The sequence below is a fragment of the Macaca nemestrina genome, chromosome 2 (assembly GCF_043159975.1).
Source record: "Macaca nemestrina isolate mMacNem1 chromosome 2, mMacNem.hap1, whole genome shotgun sequence".
Lineage (NCBI taxonomy): Eukaryota > Metazoa > Chordata > Mammalia > Primates > Cercopithecidae > Macaca > Macaca nemestrina.
In genome coordinates, this window is record NC_092126.1 from 163,718,100 (window position 1) to 163,745,906 (window position 27,807).

At 39.0% G+C, this 27,807-nt stretch overlaps 1 protein-coding gene, 1 long non-coding RNA gene and 1 pseudogene across 5 annotated transcripts in view; 2 read left to right on the forward strand and 1 right to left on the reverse strand.

The window, feature by feature from the left end:
- The window catches only part of LOC139362048 (uncharacterized), a 61,694-nt gene extending 37,285 nt beyond the window's left edge, over positions 1-24,409 (forward strand). The window contains exon 2 of the long non-coding RNA XR_011620331.1: positions 1-24,409. This exon is cut by the window's left edge and continues 16,527 nt beyond it. This is a non-coding gene — a long non-coding RNA (uncharacterized lncRNA).
- LOC105470323 (glycogen synthase kinase 3 beta) overlaps positions 1-27,807 on the forward strand; it is a 264,548-nt gene that overhangs the window by 38,398 nt on the left and 198,343 nt on the right. The gene's annotated exons all lie outside the window — the stretch shown is intronic.
- LOC105470322 (presenilin-associated rhomboid-like protein, mitochondrial pseudogene) lies at positions 26,469-27,593 on the reverse strand (annotated as a pseudogene).

Genomic DNA, 27,807 nt, shown 5'->3' on the forward strand with positions numbered 1-27,807 from the left:
GTATCTGGATTCTGTATATGCCTCTGCATTTAATCTGTTGCAATATCACACAATGTGTACCGTCTGGAAAAGTTGATTGTATAATCAGGAGAGAATGGGAGTTAAAAAGGCAAATTATATTATTATGAAAATGGTTTTGACTTTGTGGGCTTCTGAATGGGTTGAAAGATCCCAAGACTACAATTTGAGAACCACTGATATAAATAATCACTCATATATTTTCCTTTTGTGTTTTTATGGCTGAATTTAAATTCAGAATAAATTCTAGTATAAATTTTCTAATTTCTCCCCTCTCCTGCCCACCCTCTCCAATTGGCTAATATCCTTTGTGGAAAGATCCATTTTCATGTAAATAATTGAATGACTAGGATAAAACAGTAGACATATCTGCTTTTTCCGAGTTGTTACTGAGAAGCTAACTGTTCATTGAAAACAGTAGTCTTGGCAGTCTTACCTTAATGTTGTATGTCTATTTTGGTATATTCCCTTATTTTCTTGATGGGTTCTCCCCTCGCCCCGACTGTAACTCCCAGTTTTACAACAAATTGCCCTAAAATCTTAAAGATTTCTTGTTCTTACTGATTGTAGCGTTTTGCTCTAAATATTGCTTCCTCCCTGATTTAGAAAGTGATTTAAAATGTACATAGAAGCATAAACCACAAAAGAATATTTTGTCACTTTGAATATGAAAAGTGATATTGATATACTATTATTGCTGTACTATGATGGAGTATATCACAGGTTATGGAGGTTATTTCAATATTGAAAAAATGCTAGTTGACTATACATAAATTCCTGCACCATTGTTAATAAATTATATTCTTTTTGATATGTTACTTAGCTTCTTGGGACCCTTCACTCACTAGACTTTTATTGACAGCTGTGTGTGTTCCAAAATAGAGTTAGATAAAAAGAACAAGACACATTTTTTTTCTAACTTCGCAGGTTGATAGAGAAATACACATGTTCTGTGATAAGTATTATAGCCACAAACAAGAATATTATGGGAGGGCCTAGGCAAGATATTGTTAAGAAGTGATGGAGGAATGAAGGAAAGGGAATTGATTTGAAAAGATTAAGGTTGTACAATCTTCCTTCAGTAGTTGATGATTTCTTTAGGTTTCTGAGTCCAAAGGAGAGAGGAGGAGGAGTCAAGAAAGACTCCCCGCTATTTGTCTTGGAAGACCAGATGGATACCAGTGTTTATCAAAATGTGGAATAAACCCTACTTTCAACAAAACAAAACTCCTTACACATACTACATTTTCCAAGATGCTGTGTTGTTTTCCAAGATGAATTCAATTGTGGGCATGTTAGTTTGAGGGACCTAGGGTGGAGATTTGTGGAAGCCATTTGGAGAGCTATCAGGAGACTTGTATGAGCTGATGAGCAGTGTAGCATAAGTAGGTGAATGGAATGCTTAAGATCATCCTTTGAGAATTTTTAGCAGGATAAGAGAAGATGGTCGGAGACCCTCTGATAATTGAGGGACAGGCAGAGAAAAATAAATTCAGCAAAACATAATCAGAAAAGAAAAACAGAAGGGTCAGGTTGTGTTGGAGGCCAGTGACCAGTTTAAAGAAAGAAGAAGGGTAGGGGAGAGAGGGATCTGAAATGTTAAGTCCTGCCTAAAGGACAAATAAAATCTGAAAAGTGTTTATTAGATTTAGGAATAAGAAGCCATTGATGACTTTGGAAAAAGCAACTAAACTGGGAAGTTGGGTATAGAAGCTGGAGAAGTAGGGGATATAGAGGTGAGGAAGTGGAAGATGGTGAATATTGACTACTGTTTGAGAAGTTTGCCTATGAAGCTGGTTGGGTACAGGTTAAAAGTGAGCAAGCAGGGATTTGAAAATGTTAATGTTCTAGGGAAGGAGAGAGAGAGGAGGGAATGAGAGATTGAACTAAGAGGATAAAATACCATTATCTTGAACTTTCTAGAGAAATGTTTTTTATGCTTTTTGTTTGCTCTTTTTGTGAAAATTGTTCTAAGGTATTTTTAGATAAAGCTGAGTATCTTTTTTGATACCTTTATGATATTTCAGCTACCATGAATATCAGTTATTGTACTACCCTATTGAAGAATATATTAATAGCAACAGCCCCATTCTAAAATACAACAGTTTAGGGCTGTATTAGTTCGTTTTCATGTTGCTGATAAAGACATACGCGAGACTGGGTACTTTATACAGGAAAGAGGTGTAATGGACTCACAGTTCACATGGCTGGAAGGCCTCGCAATCATGGTGGATGGCAAGGAGGAGCGAGTCACATCTTACATGGATGACAGCAGGCAAAAAGAGAGCTTGTGCAGGGAAACTCCTCCTTACAAAACCATCAGATCTTGTGAGACTTACTCACTATAACGAGGACAGTACGGGGAAGATGTGCCGCATGAGTCAACGTGGGTCCCTCCCACAACTCGTAGGAATTTTGGCAGCTACAATTCAAGATGAGATTTGGGTGGGACACAGCCAAACCATTCAGGGGCCATTTAATATAATTATATAGTAGCTTTTTAATAGCCAGTTTTATCTTTTCCTTGTGTATGCACATGTGTTTTGCCCGTTAACTCATTGATGTGGTTGGTCCTAGCAGTAGTAGTCCCTGTTACTACAAATGTGCTAAGTAACTGTGACTGGGAAATCCACGTTACCAAATTGTTGGAATTGTTCTTTGAATGAAATTACTGACAGTATTTTAATCAGTAGATTGAAGGTCTGGGGATTACATCTATAAAGTGTACTCTGTGATATATGTAGTTTTCTTTTTCTTTTCTTTCTTTTTTTTGTTTTTTTGAGCTAGTGTCTCACTCTGTCACCCAGGCTGGAGTGTAGTGGCACGATCTGGGCTCACTGCAACCTCCGCCGCCTGGGTTCAAGTGATTCTCCTGCCTCAGCCTCCTGAGTAGCTGGGATTACAGGCTCCCACCACCACGCCTGGCTAATTTTTGTATTTTTAGTAGAGAAGAGGTTTCACCATGTTGGCCAGGCTGGTCTCGAACTCCTGACCTCAGGTGATCCACCTGCCTCGGCCTCCCAAAGTGCTGCGATTACAGACGTGAGCCACCGTGCCTGGCCTATAGTTTTCTACTGCGGTTTTACTTATAATGTAGAGCTCTATAGTAGAGCTCTGTAGTTAGACTGCTTTAGAATCCCAGCTCTAACACGAACCTTGAAGAAATGACTTACCTAAAAGCTTTCTTCATCTTTAAGTTGGCGATAATAATAGTACCTATCTCACATGGCTAAATGATGTAATGCATGAAAAACACAGCTTGGTACAAACTAGGTACTTATTCAGTAAACATTAGCTATAATAATTATTTTCTCCCTGCCTCCAGGATTTTGATTTTCTAAACTTGATGTTTTTGGAAGTCGTCTTGATTAGAAAGATGTTACTATATTTGAAAAGGAAATAGATTCAAGTAGAGTCATGTTGCAGATTTTATGTGTCCGAGAGGGCAATGAGAGTTTGCAGCATATATAAACAAGTAGATTTATTTTTCTGAGGTAGGTTCGTGGATTGTTAACAGTGGTTTAGAGAAGGTTAATGTGTTTAAAAATGAGAGGTAAAAAATAACCTAGAATTACCATATGGGGTATTTTACTTGTAGGGGGTAGGGGTTGCTGTAGACTAGCTATTTTAGGACAGGAAATTAACATAACCTGGTGAGGCTCATGAATCTTTCAGGCTTAGTATCAGAACTACTGGGTAACCTGTAATTTAACCCATGGCAGTACTTTGAGGGCAGGAAGTTGGGGGTTTGTGCCTGGTCTGAGAAAGCCTATATTCATTCACCTTTTTATGAGACTTGTGCTCTTAAAAGACAGAGAATGAAATTATTTAAGACATTTGATAACCATCAATTTAGTCATTATTTTCTTCCTTCTATCAAATAAATTGTACTATTTTGTTAAACATTTTAGAGCCCTGTTGAAAATTTGCGCCTTTTTTATATAGTAAAACATCAATGGATGGAAAATCCTGTTTTCTAGGGTAGCCCTCTTTATTGAACTTCTCTAACACCCACAGATCCCCGTTATAAAGAAGAGGCACATTTAGTATGTTTAAAAATAGTAAACTCTTTCTTTCTGTGAATTTCTCAGGTTTTGTTAATGGTGTTTAAAGTTTAATGCTGCTAAACCCACACAGGAATTTTCACTGGTTTTAAATGCCACAAAAACAGTTTTTACTTTTATTGATAGCTGGTTTAGTAAAAAGACCTTGTTGTTCAATTCAGGAATGATTTAACAAATTATTAAAGGTTTCATTGCTTTTTTTCAAAAGTACTTACTATTTGCAAGTCTCTTCATATCTGCAGTCATACCAAATTACTCATATCTTTTTTTTTCTTTTTTTTTGAGATGGAGTCTCACTCTGTTGCCCAGGCTGGAGTGCAGTGGCATGATCTTGGCTCACTGTGACCTCCGACTCTTGGGTTCAAGTGATTCTCGTGCCTCAGCCTCCTGAGTAGCTGGGATTACAGATGCCCACCACCACGCCTGGCTAATTTTTGTATTTTTAGTAGAGACGGGGTTTTGCCATGTTGGCCAGGCTGGTCTCAAAGCCCTGACCTCAGGTGATCCACCCGCCTCGGTCTTCCAAAGTGCTGGGATTGCAGGTGTGAGCCACTGTGCCTGACCCAGTATAGTGCTTTTTATAATTAATTGTATACTTTAAAAAAAACCTTTATTCATGATAAAGTAAATCCAGTCTACTGAGTGGCTGTGCTATATCTTTAACACCTATTTTATGTTTATTTCCTTCAGCGTTACAGCTTCCCTACATATTACAGGTTATGTTACCTAATTAAACAGTTGGGCTATGTCCCATTCTAGTTAAGAAAACTGTCCTGTTGCCTATTTTCATCTGATTAAAATTTTCTGACTTTCTTTCAATATCTGTTTTTTTGTAAACCAGCCTATTCAGTTTTATGTCCCAATGTCCTGTTCTCTTGCTTGCCCACTGATTTTTCTCCATCATTTAAAAAAAAAAAAGGGAAATTGATAGACAGCATCTAGAGTGTCCTAGATCCTACTAGACCTGGTGTTTGGCCCACTAATTTCTTCTCACAACGATTGTATACTGTAGTTTAATTTAGCTACAGTGACCCTTAACACTTCACTCAAACGACTCTTCTGCCTCACAGGTTGTTTCCTCAGTCTTGCCTGCAGAGCACTTCTCTACCTCTCTAGCCACCTACCCCTGTTTAAGTGTTCATGTTTTGACCTCAGCCCTTTGTTCTTACTCTGCTTACCTTCCTTCTACCCCAGTGATCTGGTTTATGAAAAACCAGATATTAATACCACTGCTTTGACCAGATCTAGTCCTCTAACCCAGATCTTTTCAGAATCCTAGACCTGCAGGAATTACCACCTACATGTTCCACAGCTACTTTAAACTGAACATGTTAAAACTGAACTCATTTTCTCTCCTCACCTCTCTCCTCCCCTAAACAAAATAAAACCTCTGTATTTTTCTTCTTCTCTATCTTGGTAAATGGCACCATTATCCATAGACGTCCCTGGCTTCCATCCCAGGAGCCAAAGTTGTTTCCTCCTTACACCTAGTTCTCCACCTGTAGTCATTCTTCAGGTCTACTCCCTAAGTATCTTTGGAACCTATTCCTCTTCATTTACTAGAGCCTTCACTTTATTTTGGGTCCTTACCACTCTGCCTAGACCAGAGGTTCGCAAACTAGAGCCCATAAAGCCGAATACGGCTAGCTGTCTGTCTTTGTAAATCAAATATTGTTAGAATGCAACTTCTGTGGTTTAGATATGGTTTGTTTGTCCCCATTAAAACTTGTTTTGATAATCAGTGTGGCAGTGTTAAGAGATGAGGCCTGGTGGGAGATGTTTTGTTTCATGGGGGGTGGGTCCCTCATGAATGGCTTTGTGCCTTTTTGTAGTGGTGAGTGAGTTCTTGCTCTGGTGGTACTAGATTAGTTCTCATGGGAATGGGTTAGTTCTGAGATAAGGGATTGTTACAAAGCCACGATGCCCCCAGATTTTTCCTCTTCACATTTGACCACTTCCCCTTTGAGCTGCTTTGTCATTTTATGATGCAGCATGAAAGCCCTCACCAGAAGCCAGGGCCATGCCCTTAAATTTCCTAGCCTGTAGAACTGTGAGGTGAATAAACCTCTTCTTTATAAATTACCCAGTCTCGTGTATTCTGTCATAGCCCCACAAAATGGATTAAGGCAGCTGCCTTGCTCATTCGTTTAGGTATTGTCTACTACTGTTTTTGTGCTACGAAGGCAGAATTTTGTAGTTGTGACACAGACTGTGTGGCCTGCAAAGCCTGAAATGTTTACTGCCTGGCCTTTTACGGAAGAGGTTCGCCTACCCTTAGGCTGTTACTGATTTTCTGTCTCCAGCCTTGTCTATTCTTCTGTCCTACCCCAGGTAAACATTCAGAAGTCTGATCATATATTCCCCCATATGAATCTTTTTATTTACTACTCATTCCTTACAGAATAAAGTTTAAGTCGCTTATCATGGTGTAAGATCTCTGGCTACCTTTCTGGTTTATCTTCTGTTCAGAAGGCATATTGATTTGTCTCTGGTATATGCTTTTGCCTCTGCCTTAAATGTTCTCTCCTCTTTTTGGTCAACTTACCTGTCTCTCAACATCCAGCACAGATGTTACCTTCCTAGGAAGTCTTCTGACATTCCAGATTTTTCTTTTTCTTGCTTCCTTCATACACTCTACAGCTTTTGTTGTATTTAACATTGTGCAGCTTTTATCCGTTTGACCATATTCGCTTTGTAAATTTTAAAGCCACCTAGGCCAGGCCTGGAGCCACATTCACTGACTACTCCTTCAAGAAGAGTTTGTTGACTGAATAAATGGATTTCTTTTGTGTTGGATTCTTCCTGATTAGTCAGTCAGAGCAAGGATTATGTCTCATACAATTTTTGCATTCTCTGATTGTATCTAGGGACATGCTAGATTCATAGTAGGTACAGATATTGACTAAATTGTTGATTTGAATTGTCATGTAGATAAAGTGAAGAGAAAGAGATTCCTTTTGGAGGGGTTGGACATTCATCAAATTGAGACTGTCTAAACCCATTAAAAAGGAGCTAGATTTGCCTTAACTACTAACTTTTTCCCTTGACATATATAGGCATTTTTTCCCTTTTCTGTACTTGGGAATTTGACTGACTTTCATTGAATGTTTTGTGTCATTCGTTAGGCATCATATGACCTGTTTTATATAATGTAAGTATAAGTAACAATTTAGATGGAATGTGCTAAGTTGATGCATTAATGTAAAACAGAGTCATACTAAAAGTACTGTTAGTCTGGGTATAAATGGAATATGTTAAGCCTGCTAAAAGCGGAAATGGAGTGTTACCAATGACATTAGCTGTTAGGATCCATACCTTTTCTTAACTGGATTAATTTGCCTGTTTGTTGTACATAGGCGCCAATTCTTGTAGGGTTCCTAGTAGCAGGAGTAGCAGCAGTAATAAACACCTGTCTAGTGCATTTTTTATGTGCCAACTACTGTTTTAAGCGCAGTACATAAATTAACTCATGTAGTCTTTATAACAACCCTATGAGATAAGATTCTATTGTCCCTGCTTAACAGATGAGGAGCCTGAGGCACAGGGAACTGAAATAAATAAACTTGGCTAAAGTAATACAGTTAGTAAGTGGCAAAGCCAGTATTTAACCCAGCCTGTCTGGCTCCAGAGTTTATGCTCTTAGTGACTATGCTAGACTGTGTATGGGTTGTGGAACAATTTGAATGCACAGTTCTTGCATTCCTTTTGTTCCCCTCTAACAGAAACTCTGGAGTTTTGGAACAGAGGAGGAAATGAGGAAACACTAAATGGTTAAAGGTAGGTTTATTTTTAAAAGGCATTTATATCACATTTTATATTTATTATGATTAGTTGTAGGACTCCTTTTTAGCATCATTCTGTTTTTATCTTTTCCTGTAAGTTGAGATAAGAGTTTGGTTTTCTTTTGTTTAACTTGTCTGTATCCAGTTGGTGCTTACTAAATGATTGGCTTTAATGGTTCTAGACATTGTAATTTTATTTAGCTGTGAAGATACATAGTTCATACATTTGGAAGTATATTAACAATTGTGGTAATCAAGAGAAAATCATCATTAGAGCTGGACAACATTGATATTCCAGGTGTTGCTTTTAGCAGGCTTAGAAAACACTTGCAGGTAGAACATAAACAGCAGATTGCATAAAGCCTAAGTGTACTGCTCAGTGAATACAACACCCAGATCAAGTTAAGTATAGAACATCTTCATCATTATTCCAAAAGGCTCTCAGGTGTCCTTTCTCAGTCAATAAATACCCTACCAGCTATGTTGCTTTGTTTTTAAAAGATTGTATTTATTACCATTTGACATATTAGTTTGTCTTCCCTACTGGAGTGTAAACTTGGTTTTGCTCATCATGCTGTTCCATTGCTCAGCATAGCGCTTGACATACAGTAAATGTTCAACAACTATTTGTTGAATAAATTAATTGGAAAACACTTGATTATTTCTTATGTACCATATTCTACAGCACGCAAGTGCTATTTTATGTACTAGTTGCTTGAGGATAGATCATAAATCTTGGTTTTCTAGAATGAGGCTTTTGACATTTAGTGTGATACACTACTTTTAAGACAAGGAAATTGACTTCTGCTGGTATTGGGTTTATTGTGTGTTGATCTTTGGTTACGTGAATGTTAGGGAGTATGAGAAAGTTGCTGCCAGTGAGAGAGAATGGTAGCCTGTCTATCTGGATTGCCTTCTTGAGAGTATCTGATTCCTTATAGTTATCTCAGATTCTTAACTTACACTCTTGATGATCTTTTTGAATACCTCAAACAGTTGCAAAAGACTAAATGCTCTTGATCTTGTGGAGAGAGAGTTGTGATAGGAAAGATATTATTTAACCATTAATTTACTTATAAGACAGTTTGGTTATCACCTTAGTTGAAAATAATGGAAATTCTCTTTGCCTATATTGAAAAGGTTTAAGATAAATAAAGGAGTCTGTGCTTTAGAATTCATTTTAGTTCAAACTTAGGTTCATGTAGAAAAGAAAATAAATTTTGAGCTGAAAGTGACTCTAGTATTCTGATTCATGTTCCTGTCTGTCAAATTTAACTCTCTCATTTTACATTTGAGGAAACTGGAGCACAAAGAAGTAATGTGATGGTGTAGTCTAAAATTAAAAGTTTAGGCCGGGAGCAGTGGCTCACACCTGTAATCCCAGCACTTTGGGAGGCCAAGGCAGGCAGATCACTTGAGGTTAGGAGTTCGAGAACAGCCTGGCCAACAAAGTGAAACCCTGTCTCTACTAAATATACAAAAAAATTAGCTGAGCATGGTGGTGCATGCCTGTAGTCCCAGCTACTCGGGTGGCTGAGACATGAGAATTGCTTGAACCCAACAGGTAGAGGTTGCAGTGAGCCAAGATTGTACCACTGCACTCCAGCCTAGGCAGACAGAGTGAGACTCTGTCTCAGAATAAATAAATAAATAAATAAATTAATTAAATTTAAATTTTAATAATGAATAAACTTTCCAAGTGATACATACTCTAGTGGCTTAGAACCATTGTGCTGTCATGCCTTTTTCTTTCCTTCTTTTTAAGAGCAGTTTTAGGTTTACATAATAAGTGAACAGAAAGTAGAGTATGCCTATATAATCCCTTACCCCCACCCATATTTCCCCTGTTACTAACATCTTGCATTGGTGTGGTACATTTTTCCTGGTTACTAACATCTTGCAATGCTATGGTACATTTCTTACAATTGATGAACTAATATTGATACTAAATTATTAACTAAAGTATATAATTTGCCTTTTAGAATTTCCATTAGGGCCCACACTTTTTATTGTATAGTTCTGTGGGTATTGACAAATGCATAATGTCATGTATCCATGATTACTATCATGCAGAATAGTTTTACTGCCCCCAGAATCCCATCATCTACCTATTTAGCCACCCTCTCCTCCCATCCCGTGGCCACCACTGAACTTTTTACTGTCTCTTGTTTTGTCTTTTTCAGAATGTCCTATAGTTGGAATCATACAGTATGTAGCCTTTTTAGATGTGGTTCTTTCACTTAGCCATATATTTAACATTCCTTCATGTCTTTTTCTGGCTGGATACCTCATTTCTTTTTTTCCCTGAATAATACCTCATTGTATGGATGTACCACAGTTTTTTTAGCTGCTTACCTATTGAAAGACATCTTGGTTGCCTCCACTTTTGGGCAAATATGAGTAAAACTACTGTCAACATTTGCGTTCACTTTTTTGTGTAGACATGTTGGAAATAAATGCTTGGTGCCGCAAAGTGAAACCAGTACTCAGGCAGAAGTTTTTTTAGCAAGGCAATTTATTTTTGCAGAAGGGTGGGTCTCACGGATGGAGCAATGGCAAGAGCACAGGGAACAAAGGAGAGAAGAGGTTTTTATTTCTAATATGTAGTCCCTACCTCAGTGTCACTCCCCTGTGGGCTGGGGTTGGACCGCAGAATTTAAGCTGACTTGATTGGCTACTTGTGAATATTTTTTTTTTGTAAATAAGGAAGGGGGAAGGGGAAGGTGAGTTACAGTGGTGGGACATGTGGTTTCGAAGGGTGGATGTGCCGTTTCAAAAAGGTGGAATGGGTGCAGAGTGGGTAACCAAGGGAACAGATGTGAATTATTGATTAGAGCTGATGGTAAGGTTGTTTATAGTAACTAGAGGCAAGGAGGCGTGGAGAACAAGAAAGTTGAGTTTGAGATCAAAGAACAAGGAAGTTAACAGGTGAAGCTTTGAAGAGAAATTCAGAGAAATTCATTATATCTTATTCCCTGCTTTTAATTTTTATAATCTTTTCTCTTTAAACCTTTTTAACATGTCTTGGCTTTGCTGTTCGACTTGATCCTTTAAAAGGAAAAGCTTATTTGCGTAAGGTGGAGGAGAGCTAAGGGAGATTTTAGTAAGTACTGTTTTTATAAACTTTTGCACTAACCTATGATGCATGGTATGACATAGCACCAGTAAGAATGAGTACAACTATTACGACTGCAAAAGAAGTAAGAATTGAGGCCACGATTTATTTTCATTTATCAAACCACCTTTTTAGCCATCTCAAAAAAGGGTTGTTGATTCTGGCTAATTCTTATTGGATAAAGTGGTAAGCCCTGGCAAGGCCTTCACTATGCTCTCATTGGGGGCAGTATTATTTGGGATGAAAGTACAACATTGAGTTTTAATTATAACACACACTCCACCTTTTTGAGCTAATATCGTATCTAGGGCCATTCTGTTTTTCTAAGCCATTTGGCTAGTAGGACCTAATTGGTCAGCTATTCCTTTGACAGCATCTCTGATGTAATTAATAAACTGCTGCTGATTATAATAGATGTAATCTATCCAATCTACATTTTTATTTATTTAATATTTTTTTGAGATGGAGTCTCGCTTTGTTGCCCAGGCTGGAGTCCAGTGGCGTGATCTCGGCTCACTGCAGGCTCCATCTCCCAGGTTCACGCCTTTCTCCTGCCTCAGCTTTCTGAGTAGCTGGGACTACAGGTACCTGCCACCGCACCTGGCTAATTTTTTTGCATTTTTAGTAGAGATGGGATTTCACCATGTTAGCCAGGATGGTCTCGATCTCCTGACCTCGTGATCCGCCCGCCTTGGCCTCCCAAAGTGCTGGGATTACAGGCGTGAGCCACGGCGCCTGGCCCCAATCTACATTTTTATTGATAGTTACCCATGGAAATAATGATTCAAATCCTGCAGCTATTTGGTCTCGGGCTTTGAATTTATCAGGTACTTCCTGTGAGACTCCCAATTGCGTCTAAATAAACTTAAGAGTCAAAAGTCCCATAAGGGGCTTCTCTTACTTTTTGGTATTGTGATTTTTTTTTCTCTGATTGATGAAATGCCAGAGTGAAAGGGATAGCCAACTGGACAAGAGGGCAAGTGCTCCTCCAGTTAGTTGGTGGAGTGCCCAGTAAGGGTCCACCACAATACCACCATATATCTGCTCAAGGATGGCTAAGGGTGGACTGATGGGTAAGCTCTTGGAAGGGCCTAAGCTCACTGCATTCCATTAAGCTTCCCAGGAATGCCAAGTTTTTCCCATGCCGTGAGAGACACAAGGTGAAACTGATGTTGGGAGATGGAAGCTGGATGGCCCTTGGGGGCTGACGCACAGGGTGTTGGACTTTGGGATAGAGCAGAGAGAAAGCTTGGCATGATTCATTGCCCCAAGCTGTAGAATCTTGGAAGAGAGTTACCATGCAGCCCATGCCCGGTTGACTGGAGCACCATTTGAGTGGAAAGGGGACAGGTGTGCCGGCCGTGTGCACAAGCATAACAATTGCTTTTGTTTAATGTGCAGATGAAATTTTTGATCCATTTCAACCAGACATTTGTATCTTGATATCCTGTTTTAATTGCTAGAATTTGCCTTAGATCATCTACTTTACAATATTTACTTCAGCATTGTTGGGCAGGGTAGAAGGTTTAGATGGAGAAGGAGGAGGGAGGTTAATAAAACGCACTTTAAAGAAGCATATAGGGTTGTATCCATTAGCCTTTACTCTTAAGCCGTAAAAGTGCTCTAAAGGGGGCATAAGGTTGGTGGAGGTAGGAGTATTAATGGAGATAGTTACTGGGTTACACTGGTGAGATGGACAATTAGAGGGGGTGGTTCCTTTGGTAAAAGTGGAGGTAAGATTTTAGGTTGGTATAGCCCTCTGGGGAGGTCCAGCCTGGATCTCTGATAGTCCAGATGATATCTGCCCATTTGGAACATATCTCTCAATTTGGGGTGTCTTGGTACCCACGCAGTCAGCAAGATGCAGGGTCAGTGACTTTTCTGGAGGGGCAGAGGTATTTTTCTAAAGTAGAGATTTGTCTCTGTCATTGTCCAGCTTCACAAGGTATAACAAGACAAGCATCAAAGGTAATAATTTGGGGTGAGTCTGACCTGGTTACATTGATAACAAGGTGGTCAGCAATAAAATGAGAAAAGAAGAAAGAGTAATAGAATAGATGAAAGAGAGTTAAGCTCTTTTTAGCTTTAGTTTGAGAGGTTTTTTCTTTGGATAATGGCCCATGACTCTGGAGGTGGTGGTGTTTTCTTGACTCGGGTGTGATGGGTCCATCCTTTTTTTGCTGTCTGGACTACGGTTTTAGTGGTTAGAAGCACCAGGTAAGGTCCTTCCCAGGCCGGCTCGAGTTTTTCCTCCTTGATGAGGACGTGATCCCCAGGCTGATATTGATGGACTGAGAACCCCAGGGTTAGCACCTGTGTTTGGAGACCTTTGGTTTTAAGAAAAAGAGAAAGTAGAGGAGAGACCAAGTATATAATTCCTGAGGAATTGTCTTTTGTTTTAAGTGTGGGAACGTCAGCAGTGGAGTGTAAATAAGACAATCTATAGAGCATCTCATAAAGGGAAAGGCCTATATCTTTTTTAGGAGCAGTTCAGATTTTCAGCAGGGCAATAGGAAGACATTTGGTCCATGGCAACTGAGTCTTTATAACGAATTTGGTTAGATGGTTCTTTAAGCACTGATTTGTCTTTTTAACTTTCCTTAATGAAGGTGGGTGCCAAGGAGTATGATATTTTCATTTAATGTCTAGGGCTTGGGATAGCTTTTTAATGATATGAGCTGTGAAATGGGTTCCATTGTCTGAGTCAATATTTTTTATTAGCCTGAACTTGAGCACTGTATTTTTAATTAATGCCTTAACTATATAATTGGCTGTTGTATTTGTAAAGGGAATAGTTTTGACCCAGTGAGTGAGGTGATCTACTGTCATTAATAAGCATTTTTATACGACCCATTAGAGGCATCTCTGTGTGATTAATTTGGGTACTTTGGAATGGTCTTAAGCCTGGACTCCTTTCCCCAAGGGATAATCTCTTTTATAGTTTGTTTATCAGTTTTCATATATTTACATATAAAGCAACTATCTGTAACCTGTTTTGGCTAGAGTATAAGTTCCTGAAGACTGCATCACACATGGCCTGGGGTCCTTAATGAGTCCTTTGATGCACGTGGGACAGGACTTGGTCTGGTAATATCTATTTTTACTCTGAGCTCTCTTTAGTGCCTATTCTTACTAGCTTTTCTTTCTCAGTGGAGGAGAAAACGGAGATCACAGTAGGAGGAGGAAGGTAAGGAGTTAAGTGGAGAACAGGCATTTCAGAAGAAACGGCAGCCTATTTGGCTTATCTGATCTGTTACGTTATTTTCCTGACTCTTAAAAGACAGGGTTTTTTTTGTGTGTGTCTGGGGACATGGACAATAGCGATTTTCTCTGGCAACTGAAGGTTATTCAATACTTGGGTGATTAACTCCTTGTGAACAAGGTTTTAACCTTATTAATAAGACCTCGTTCAGTCTAAAATTTTTTCAAATGTATGAGCCACCACAAAGGCGTACTTACAATCAGTATGGATGATTCCTTCCTGGTTCTGCAAACACTTTAAGGCTTGGCTGAGTGCAAACAACTCACAAGTTTGGGCAGACCAATTATTGGGCAATTTTCTTGACTCTATTTCTTTAAGAGCTTCTTCATCAATTACTGAATACCCATTGTGTCTTTTTCCTTCAATCACTTGGGAGGAACCATCTATAAACAAGTGTCCCCGGTCCTGAAGGGAGTTTCTCCTAAGTTTGACCGGACCTTTGTATGGTAATCAATTAAATATAAACATGTGTGCTTTCTTTTTAGATTTAGAACTCTTGTTAAGAAACCTGCTGGGTTAAGCAAATTATCAGTAGTTAAATCATCCTCTTGTTTTAACAGAATAGCCTCCTACTCATACCACTTGTAATACTTTTCCAGTGGTACATTTTATATAAATGACTCTAAAGAATCAAAGTTCTTTTCTGGTCTGGGGTAACCAACAGTGACCACATTGAGGATTTCCTTATAGAAGTCTTTTATGAAGGTATGCATGATATGTGTTTCCATGGGCTTCTTTGTATTCTTGTAGTATGAGTTCCATCCTATGCTCACCACCATCTTATGGACATCTCTACTTCCAACACTGGCCCAACTACAGTAAATGCCAGTGGATATATCAGTTGGGAGATTATCTACCACTTGCTCAGGAAAATTAGCTTGTGGGGATGCCCAGCTGCTTGGAACCGCAGCCGAATCCTGGCACCACTTGGCCCCAGCAGCAGTAAGGCAGATGTCCCATAATGCAGCCTGTTTGGGGTATGGGCTGTGGCCTGGTCTGCGTGTCTTGCAGAGCCGCCATTTACATGGTGCCTGAACACTGGACCAGCCGGGTGGCAGGAGCGTGGGCTCTGCCTACCGTGGAGGCACACCAGGGGCTGGATGATGCCTATAACATGCTGCCACAGATCCTTGATGCTGCCAACCCTACAAAAGCCGCCTGGCGACTTAGGTGCATGGAGTCCCTTTAAGAAGGGATACTTAGGCTGGGAGGGAATAGGTTCATAGGGTGTTGATTCCCAAGAATCAGAATTGTAAGAGGAGGAGTAACATGAGTAGGGGAAGGATCTGAAGCGGGATCTGGGATGGCAACAGCTGCCTGAGAGGAAGGGATTGGGGGCACTGAGCAGGGAAAGATGGTCTAGGGGATCCCACGTGATGGTCTTTAGGCATGGGAACTGGCTTTTCTAACCTTTTATTATCTTTCCAATATTTTAACATGAAACCTAGGAGGCTATTAGGGGGACTATCTTTATTGCTATTTTTATCCTTTTTACTCTTTGTCTTGCTTGAGGTATTTCCCATGTTGGGTCCTAGTTAGGCTCAATGCCTTGTACTAGAGACTTCTTGCCTATTCGTTTCTGGGGGCTTGTTAAGACTGAATCTTTTGTATCAGTGATTTCTTGCCTGTTCTTCCCTGGGGAGCTTGTTAAGGCTCAATACTTTGTACCTCAATACCTCGTATTTCTTGCCTATCCTTTAGCCCCACCTACTGGAGGTTTCTTGCACCCTTTTTTCGCTTCGTCCATTCTGGCCACTTCCCTCGTGGGAATATTTCAGATCCCTCTTAGCATTGATGGTGGGTCAGTATAAACCCCTGACAGGATCCCCAAAGGGCCGCCCTAAGCCATATGAGGTGACCATGGAACTGCAGATAGGATGCTCTGACTCTGCACAGCAGTAGTGTTTAGTACCATTTACACAACCAGCACTGCAAGCAGTAGTGCTTGTGATCATTTACACACACTTTTAACCTCCAGAATCCCAACCAGCAAGGAAATACTTTGTCGCCCCTGCAATGTTCTGACTTTGGTCTGTGCACAGACTTACCTGGTCACCGAGGTATGTGAGCTTCCTTTCCCCAAGCTGCTGGCCTGTTTCTTTCCCATGTTGCTGAGAGTCCGGGTTTATTTGTCACACTGGGTGGGCCTCAATTCCTTTATCCTGGAGGCCCCTGCAATGAGGGAGTGGGGCTCACTTCTTCATGGGAGAGGACCAGACACCCTTTCCCAGAGGAGAATGGGAATCCTGGACGAGCCCCCAGATTTGTTGGAGATAAATGCTCGGTGCTGCAAAGTGAAACCAGTACTCAGGCAAAAGTTTTCTCAGCAAGGCAATTTACTTCTGCAGAAGGGTGTATCTCGCAGATGGAGCAATGGCAAAAACAGGGAACAAAGGAGAGAAGGGGTTTTTATCTCTAATGCATAGTCCCTACCTCTGTGTCACTCCTCCATGGGCTGGGGTTGGACCACGCAATCTAAGCTGACCTGATTGGCTACTTGTGAATATTTTTTCCAAATAAGAAAGGGGAAGGGGAAGGTGAGTTGCAGTGGTGGGACGTGTGGTTTCGAAAGGTGATGTGTGGTTTCTAATGGGTGGAATGGGTGCAGAGTGTTTAACCGAGGGAACAGATGTGAGCTATTGATAAGAGCTGATGAGAATGTTGTTTACAGTAACTAGAGGCAAGGAGGCATGGAGAACAAGAAAGTTGAGTTTGAGAACAAAAAACAAGGAAGTTAACATGCTGAACCTTTGAAGAGAAATATAGAAAAATTCATTGTATCTTACAGACATAAGTTTTTCACCTCATTTGTATAAATATTTATGAGTGTGATAGCTGGGATTGTGTGGTAAGACTACATTTAGCTTTGCAGGAAACTGCTGATGGGTCTTCCAGAATGGCTGTACTATTTTACATTTCTGCAAACGATGAGTGAGAGTTCCTGTTGCTTCACATCCTCACCAGCTTTTTAGTGTTTGGGATTTTAGCCATTCTGTTCCAGTAGATGTATAATGGTATGTCACTGTTTTAATTTACAATTCCCTAATGACATATGATGTTGAGCATCTTTTCATATGCTTATTTGCTACCTGTATATCTTCTTTTGTGTGGTATCAGTCCAGATTTTTTGCATACTTTTTAATTCATTTGTTTTATTATTGAGTTTTAGGAGTTCTTCGTATATTTTGGATACTAGCCCTTTATCAGACATGTGTATTGCAAATATTTTCTCTCAGTCTGTGGCCTGTCTTTTCATCCTATTTCATAGTGTCTTTCTTTCAGAGACCAGAAGTTTTTAATTTTAATGAAGCCCATGTTTCCATTTTTTTTTTAAATGGACTGTGCTTTTGGTGTTGTATCTAAAAAGTCGTCATCAAACCAAAGGTTACTTAGATTTTTGTTTTCTTTTAGAATTTTTATAGTTTTGCATTTTACTTTAGGTCTATGATGCAGTTTGAGCTAATTTTTTAATTTTTGTGAATTTTTGTGCATTTTGAGTTAATTTTTGTGTAAGTTGATGTCTGTTTATTTGCATGTAGATGTTTGCTTATTCTAGTACCTTTTTTCAGAAAAAGACTGTCATCCCTTTTTGATGTCCTCTTTCAGTGATGCACATGTTTTTTTGAGACAGACTCTCACTCTCTTGCCTAGGCTGGAGTGCAGTGGCTTGATCACAGCTGACTGTAGCCTCAACTTCAGTCAGTCCTGCTATCTCAGCCTCCCACGTAGCCGGTATCATAGGTGTGGACCAGGGTTTCACCATGTTGCCCAGGCTGGTCTTGAACTCCTGGGTTCAAGCAGCCCACCCACCTTGGCCTCCCAAAGCACTGGGATTACTGGCATGAACCACCATGCCTGGTCTCAGTGGCATAGTTTTGAGGGTGAATTATGATAAGTAAAATTGAAGAAGAAACCTGAGATTGTTGTAATTAATAATTTGACTTCATATGCCTTTAAAAATAGCTTAGGAGGAAGTAACATGTTGAATAAGAGCCTGGGCTGTGGGATAAATTCTGAATTTGCCATTTACTTGCTGTGACATTGGACAAGTTACTGAACTGTGCCTCAGTTTCCTTGTACGTAAGTGTATTTTTAGGTTAAGTGAACAACATTTAATATAAATTGTTTAGTACAGTATCTTGCATATGTTATAGCTATGGAAGGTTATTAGTAATAAAGACTTCTTTAGATGTTTTATGTATTTTTAATTCATCAATTCCTATTATTCTCTATAGTGTATTACAGGAAAATATAATAGTGTTAACCTATGGACTGTTTCTGTAGTTATTGATGCCATCTGGCAGAAGCAGATTTACATAAGGGAGTTTAATGACTGACCCAGAATAACCATCATGAAGAGCATACAATGTAGAAAATGGAATTCTAAATGCATGCTTATATGCTCAGTATTTTCTAAAACCACTAAATACCATTAAATACCTCAAGACTAAAGGTTTGATGTGTAAGATGGTGCAAAAGAACTGTAGTGCTTTTAAAAAATTTTTTATTTATTTGTGTTTTTGAGATAGGGTCTCTCCTGTCACCCAGTCTGGAGTTCACTTTATAAAACATATTTCCTACCTTTGCATATGATGTATTACACGCACCTGCTTGCTTAATATATTTAGGATTGTTGCATATTTTAGATTTTGAGTTATCTCTCCAATAAGAATACAAGTTCTTTAGGATAATGTGTCTTCAGTTTTTCAGTCTGTCACCATTTCTGGATGGAGAAGGTCATGTTTCTTAATTGCCTGAGAAATTAAGCAATTTGGATAATTGGATAACCTATTACTTTTAAATTATTGCTTTATTTTATCTTGCCGTTTGATTCTTTCTTCTGGAGTGGATAGAGGGACCATTTACAATATAATAACGAAATTCGTATCTGTTTTTAAAGTTAGAACTGGAAGGCCAGTAGGAGAAACAAGGGTCCTTTAGGGCAATACCCTGAGTAAAAGCAAAGCAATTTTTTTGTTTGTTTCAAGTAATTGCTAGTGAATAAGGAGTATTTCTATACTTCACTATATTCAGCATTTTTCTTTGTTTGTGTTATAAAACAAGATATTGGGATGATAATTGTTTAATGCACTGATAGGAACTGCTATTCTGAGTTATCACAAACTTTGGGTTTTGTCAGTTAAAACAAATTTGAGTGTTAGGTTTTGTTTTTTTAACAAGTGTTGACATTACTTTTATTTTTGTGTTTGGGAACTTGTAAATTTGTCTGACATTGATTCTAAAACTTTATTGTAGCGTAATATTTTGATCTCTGTGTATCCAAGCTTTTTTCCTAAAACCGCTAGATGGCGTAGATCTGCTTTTTTTGCTTTTTTTTTTTTTTTTTTTTTCTGCGATGGAGTCTTACTCTGTCGCCCAGGCTGGAGTGCAGTGGCGTGATCTTGGAGCAGTTCTCCTGCCTCAGCCCCCTGAGTAGCTTGGATGCCAGGCGCCTACCACCATGCCCACCGAATTTTTGTATTTTTAGTAGATATGGGGTTTTGCTATGTTGGCCCGGCTGGTCTTGAACTCCTGACCTCAAGTGATCTGCTCACCTTGGCTTCCCAAAGTGCTGGGATTACAGGCATGAGCCACCGCCCAGCCAGATTTGCTTTTTAAATTAAATTTTTGTCTCTGAGTCATTTAGTAGTAAGTTAGTCATGGTACCCCTTTCTCTTAGATACTTTAATTGGTGATACTCTGGGGGTGTTAAAAACAAAACAGCAACAACAAAACTGGTGATCAGAATTAGTTTAACAACATAAATATTCTTAATGAGGATATCTTCTGAATTATCCTAATAAAGTAGTATTTATGTTTTTCTGTTACATAAAAAAATCCAGGACTTTCTTTGGTAAGTTGTACTTCATACCAGTTTTAATCATTTAGCACAGTAGAGAGTACTAGTGAGCTATACATTATGTAGACTATAGATATGTTAAAAAGTACATTCTATTCATGATAAAACTAATAAACTAGGAATAGAAGGAAACTTGCTCCATCTGATAACATCCATGAAAGAACCCAGAGCTAATACATAGTTAATGGCAAAATATTGGATGCTTTCTATATAATATTAGGAGCAATATGAGAATGTCCTCTGCTCCCACTTTTTTATTTTTATTTTTAGCATTGTACTAGAGTTTCTAACCAGAGCAATTAGGCAGGGAAAGAAGTAAAAGGCATCAGAGTGATAAGGAAGAAGTATAGCTGTCTCTATTTGCAGATATTTATGGAAACATCTTAAGAAATTTGCTAAAAATCTATTAGAGTTAATAAATGAGTTCAGCAAAGTTGAACTCATTTTATGTAGGATCGATGTATAAAAATCAACTGTTTCTCTGCAGTAGAAATGAGCAAACTGAAACTGAAATTAAGGAAACAGTTCCACTTATAATGCCATCTAAAGGAACAAAATACTTATGAATACGTTTAACATAAGTACAAAACGTATAATCTGGAAATTACAAAACATTGTTGAAATAAATTAACGAATACCTAAAAAAAGGATGGACATCCTATGTTCATGAATTGGAAGACTTAATATTGTTTAAATAATAGTGCTCTCCTAGTTGATCTACAGATCCAAAGGTTTATCAGAATTCCAGTTGCCTTTTGCAGAAGGCAAAATTCCAGTTGCCCTTTGCAGAAATTGATAAACTGATCCTAAAATTCATATGGAAATACAAGGGATCCTGTATTAGTTTCTGAGGGTTGCAGTAAGAAAGTACGAAAACTAGGTGGCTTAAAACAACCGAAATTTTTCTCTCAGTTTAGAAGTGGGAGGTCCAAAATCAAGGTGTTGGCTCTGACTGCTCTAGGGACTTATCCCCGTTTGCTGCTTCTAGCATTTGCTAGCAATCCCTGGCATTTCTTGGCTTGTAGATCACTAAAGTCACTTAGATTTCCTCTACCTGCGTGTCTTCATAATATTTTCTCTCTGTGTATGTTTGTCTGTGTGTCCAAAATTCTTTTTGTGAGGACACCAGTCATATTGGATTAGGGCCAATTGAATGACCTCATTTTAATTTTTTTTTTTTTTTTTTGACATGGAGTCTCACTCTTTTGCCCAGGCTGGAGTGCAGTGGCATGATCTCGGTTCACTGCAACTTCTGCCTCCTGGGTTCAAGCAATTCTCCCGCCTTAGCCACCCGAGTAGCTGGGATTACAGGTGCCTGCCACCACGCCTGGCTCATTTTTTGTATTTTTAGTAGAGATGAGGTTTTGCCATGTTGGTCAGGCTGGTCATGAACTCCTGACCTCAAGCGATCTGCCCTCCTCGGCCTCCCCAGCGTGCTGGGATTACAGGCATGAGTGACCCCCACCTCTCCCGGCCCTCATTTTAATTTGATTACCTTTGTGAAGACCGTATTTCTAAATAAGGTCACATTCTGAGGTACTTGTGGTTAGGACTTTAACATATCTTTTTTGGAGTACCCAGTTAAACTCATAACAGACTCTGAATAGCCCCTCAAAAATTGAAAAATAAAGTTAGAGGACTCACATTTCTCAATTTTAAAATTTACATCAATCAAGACAGTGTGGCGCTTGGATATAGAGTCATGGAGTATGATTGTTAGTCTAAAAATAAGCCCCTACCTTTAAGGTCAGTTGGTTTTGACAAGGATACCAAGATAATTAAATGGTGAAAGAATTTTTTCCCCCCACAAATGGTCTTAGACAGCTAGATATTTGCATGCAAAAGAATGAAGTTTAACTCCTGCCTCACACCATCTACAAAAATTATGTCAAAATGGATTAAAGACCTAAATGCTAGAGCTAAAGCAACTAGGAGCTAAAACTCCTAGGAGAAAACATAGGATTAAGTTTTTCTGACCTTGGATAGGCAATGGCTTCTTAGATATGGTACCAAGCACACGAGCAACAAAAGAAAAAATTGATGCATTGAACATTATAAAAAATAAAACCATTTGTGCTTCAAAACACCATCAAGAAAGAGAAAACACAGAAAGGGAAAATGCTTGCAAATTATATCTGATAAAGGACTTGTGTCCAGAATACAAGAAGAACTCTTACAGTTCAATAATAAAAAAAAAGTCCAATTAAAAATTTGGCACAGGTTCTTAATAGACAGAACTTATGTATATCTAATTCTACAAGGAAGATATACATAATGACTGGTAAGTGTATGTATTAGTCTATTCTCACACTGCTATAAAGAACTACCTGAGACTGGGTAATTTATGAAGAAAAGAGGTTTAATTGACTCACAGTTCCAAAGGCTGTATAGGGAGCGTAGGTGGGAGGCCTCAGGAAACTTAAAATCATGGTGGAAAGTGAAAGAGGAAGCAAGCTTGTCTTACCGTGGTGGAGTAGGAGAGAGAAAGAGAGAGCATGAGGGGAGAAGTGCCATACACTTTCAAACAACTAGATCTCGTGAGAACTGACTATCACAAGAACAGCAAGAGGGAAGTCTGTCCCCATGATTCAGTCAACTCCCACCAGGCCCCTCCTCCAATTCATGAGGATTACAATTTGAGATGAGATTTGGGTGGGGACACAGAGCAAAACCGTATCAGTGCATAAAAAGATGCTCAACATCATTAGTCATTATGGAAATAAAAATCAAAACCATGAGATACCACTTCAGACTCATTAGGATGGCTAGAATAAAAAAGTCAGATTATAACCAATGTTTGTTAGGATATGGAAAAATTGGAGCCCTCATACACTGCTGTGGGAATGTAAAATGGTACAGCTGCTTTGGAAAACAATCTGGTAGTTCTTAAAATACACACATAGAGTTACCATATAATCTAGCAATTCCATGCCGAGTTATATATACCCATATGTTCATATATACACATGTTCATAGCATTATTCATAATAACTAAAAGTAGAAACAACCCAAACATTTATCAGTTGATGAAAAGAGAAATCAAATATGGGATTTCCATAAATGGAATATTACTGAGGAACCAAAAGAAATGGACCAAAGCATACTACAACATGGATGAACCTGGAAAACATTCTAAGTAAAAGAAACCAAGCATAAAAGACCAAGTGTTACACGATTCCACCTATATAAATGTCCAGAATAGGCAAATCTGTAGACAGAAAGTAGATTACTGTTTCCTTAGGGCTGGAATGGAAGGACTGGGGGATGACACCTAAGAGGTACAGTGTTTCTTTTTGGGGTAATGAAATTGATTGGGGTGATGGTTGCACAAGCCTGTGAAAGTACTAAAAATCGTTAAGTGTGCACTTTAAGTGGGTGAATTGTATGTTATGTGAATCATAACTTAATGAAGCTACTTTAAAATACATTCAATTATTATGAGGATAAGGAACCCTATGAAATGTGTACATATTTGAATATTTAACATGAGATGTTATGAAGTACAAATATATATGCTGCCAAATGGATGGTATGGATCAGTGCTGTTCATAAAGTATATTGCAAGCCACATATATAATTAAATTTTTCTAATAGCCACGTTTCTATTTTTTAAAGAAGGGGTTTCACTATTTTATCCAGACTGGACTTGAACTCTCAGGCGCCAGTGATCCTTCTGCCTCAGTCTTCTGAGTAGCTGGGACTACAGGAACATGCCACCTCTCCTGGCTTCTAATAGCCACTTTATAAAAACTTAAAAGAAATGGATGAAATAAAATTGCTTTTTATTTATTTATTTTTTTGAGATGGAGTCTCACTCTGTTGCCCAGGCTGGAGTGTAGTGGCGCGATCTCGGCTCACTACAACCTCTGCCTCCTGGGTTCAAGTGATTCTTCTGCCTTGGCCTCCCGAGTAGCTAGGACTACAGGTGCCTGCCACTACACTTGGCTAATTTTTGTATTTTTAGTAGAGATGAGGTTTCACCATATTGGCTAGGCTGGTATTGAACTCCTAACCTTGTGATCCATCTGCCTCGGCCTCCCAAAGTGTTGGGATTACAGGTGTGAGCCACTGCGCCCAGCCTGAAGTTAATTTTAATAATATATTTTATTTACCCCAATATATAAAAATATTAACATTTCAATATGTAGTCCTTAAAATCTGTTATGCATTTCAGAATGTTTTGATTCAAACTTTGCTACTTTTAAGTGTTCAGGAGCTTCATGTAGTGACTAGGGCAACATAAATAGAGACATTAAGTGTTAATCCAGAGGGAGGAGTAATCACTGTAGTCTGAAATGATTAGGAAAAGTCACAGAAATTGAGTTATTTTGCTCATTCATTAATTTACTGATTTCAGTCATTTATCCAACAAATATTTGAGCTGTTACTGTTTATTTAAAAAACTAGCAAAAACTGCAGATATGTCTTATCTCCTCATGGACAGTGCATTAAAGAGCTAAGTATGTACTTACTTAGGGCTGGTTGCTTAAGAAGTAGTGGAAAGAGTATAGGCTTAGATTTAAATATTCCCGGTGAAACAGAGGATGATGGTAACTGCATTGTGGGATTGGTGGGAGTAAGTAAAATCGGTATGTCACATGCCTAACGCTGTGCTGCTTGTTAAATGTTTTCTCCTTCTTTTTTCCTACTTCACCCTCTGTCCCTCTACTTCCTTGTTGAATACATGAGGTGGGCCATGGGAAAAAAGGCTTAGGAAGTAGCAGAGTCCTGGCTACCCAAGGACTTGAGAATGAGTTCTTACCCTCCTTTCTTATCCTCAGCCTTCTTTCACGGGCCTTCTTTCCATGGCCTTGCTTCCTGGACCCAGATTCAAGTTTGTATTATTAGTTCTAAAGCCTATTAACCAGTATTAAAGGGGTTTTGGTGGGCTAATTTAGGAATGTAATTATTGTTTTTTCTAGAGATTTCTATGTTTCATTCCATACAACTATTTTATTAATGAAAATTTGAAATGCTATCTGCTAAATTAGTTTGCATCTTACTCAGATAATAATGTGTTTTAGAAATATTTCAAGAAGTGTTGATATAAAAATTATTTTCTACCTTTTTTGAAATTCCAGACCTACCATTGAATACTTAGCACTTTGGTCCATGTAATTTTTACATTGTGCGATATCTTTGAATTTTAACATACTCTTTTACAATAAGACTTCTTAGGTCTAGTTACATTATGTTTGAGACAATAATAGATGAGTTTGTTGGGAACAGTTATTATAGTGTATTGAACAGAGTTTGTTAGGAAAAGTTTTTATAGTGTATTGAACACTGGATTTAGATTGGACAGATCTTGATTTTTCCATTCGTTAGCTGTGTGGTTGTGAGTAAGTACATTTGTTCACTGGTTTTTGATTCATACAGAAGATACAGTTTGACTAATATGGTCAGGGCATGATTGTGTGTTTACTTATTTAAAAATTGTGATTAAGTGCTTTGAAGGAAAAGAACTGGTTACTGTGAATATAATAACAGGTGAAAACTACTTTAGATTGGATTGTCCTAGAGAAGGCGTCTCTGAAGAAGTGAGGTTTAAGCTGAGACATAAAGGATAAAAAGGAAGGGATTAGGGATGGGGATGGTAAAAGAATATTGTAAGGAAAGGGAACATTATGTGAAAAAGTCCTGAGGTGGCAAAATGCTTTGTGTATTCAATAAATGGAAAGAAGCCTAGTGTGACCGAAGGGTTGTGAGCAAGGGAAGAATGGCATGATATCAGAATGAAACTAGATCTTACAGGGTTTTGTAAAAGATGCTGAAGCCTTTAAGGAGTTTTAATCAGGGAAATGAGACACAAGTGTAACTCCAAAGTGGGAAGTTGAATATAGGAGTCTCTAAAGGTTGAAAGGGTAGTCAGGTCTACAGAAATACATATGAGAACCAACAGCTCTCAAATGGTAACAATTTGGATAAATACCATGTATTTAAAGATCTGGGAATGCATAAGCTAATCTGGGGAGAGTATGGAGACAGAAGATAGAGAATGGGAGTCTAGGACCAAGCCTAGAAGAACCCCAACATTTAGAAGCTGATAGGGAAGGAACTAGCCTAGGAGGACCTCAAGTGAGCAGAGTTTTTTTGGATGACCGAGAAAGTATAATGGTTCTGAAATGGCAATAGGGAATAAGGAGGATGTGATTTTTTTTCCCAACTAGATATAAACCTTTTTTTCACAACTTTGTCATAATTCACCTTCTAAAAGACAGACTGGGGGACACAGCTGAAAACACTGGGAGGCCAGATGCTGATGTCTTTCAAGCCAGAGCATAGCTGTGGTCACTCTAGGGCCAATGTGCTCCTATGGTTCTCAGGCGTCACGGACCAGATGCACCTATACTGTCCAATCCCAGTTTTACTTAGAGCCACCTCCTTTTCTGGGGGCCATCCATCCTCATTTCATGCTAGATTTTTACTAGAGGCTCCCTGTTCTTCCACAACAGTTTATGACCATAAGTAACATACCATATTCCAAGGAGAGTTCCCCAGGATGCACCGCATGATCAAAACATTTCCATCCCGTGATCATTCCTGCTGTATCCATGGCCATAATGACTTTTAAGGCATTCGCTGCTGTGAATGTGAACATCTGAAGGGAAATAATGGCAAGCCTCCCTTCTGGGATCTTAGTGCAGACAGCTGCAAGGACCATCATGATGGTGCCAGATGCACCAAGTGATGGTCCCTATCTTCCTGTGGCAACTTTACACACATAACTGATACAATTGGAAATAACACCTGCAGATAATAACACTGCTCTTGACCCAGAATGTTCACTGTGCTGGAGGCGAAGCTCCACAAAACATAGATATTTGCTGCCGTGTGAAATAGGAGAAATAACTGAATGTTGACAGCAACACTGGAAAAGAAAACTTTTGAGGCTGGATTAGATGTGAAATATCTGATCACTGTCCGCTGCAGAGATGGTACTCTCTATCAACAGAATACAACGACATTCGTTTGCACCTGTGATAATCTGTCACAGTTTACTGGCCATCGCTTAGGTGATTCCACCACTTGTTATTCTCCTTTCTGAAGTCTCCTTTTTGTGGTCTTATGCTATCCCAACCATCAACTTTTATATCATCAAAATAACTCTGGACCCTGAATTTTGGTGATTCATATTGCCAAATAGCAGCTGATCCAAATGCACAGCCTGTAAACCCAACAGTAAAAAATAAAGGTTTTATGAGAGTCCCTATAGGATACAGAGAAGGATAAAAGGCTGTTTCTTCCACAGGAGGAATCAAAGCACTTCTCTTGTATGCTTCAACACTTGTGCCTATGTCTGATCTTTGAGGCTCAGCTTTCCTGGGTGCTTTTCTGAATCTACCTTTTTGCTGAAGAAGTCAAACCTGTGTCTGAGCAGCTGTGGCGGGGGTAGGGCCATAGTGAGTTCCTTGCAGCTGCGGCTGCTCACTGGCGGAGACCATGTCTGGTCGCTGCCCCAGCCTGTCTCTGCCCAGCCTCACCATGCCATCTTCCCAACCTCTGCCCCACCATGGCCTGCAAGGACATGGTTTTGAGACGTGTGGAGGAACTGAATAACATCAGCCTCTGTGGGATTTATTAAAGTAGCATATTTGGGGGAGTTATGTTTTCCATAAGGCTAGAAAGTGGAGTTTGCTGATCACAGAAGAGGTAGAGTTGAGGAGTTGATTCAGATGAGAGGGATGTGTGGAGTAGTAGGGGCA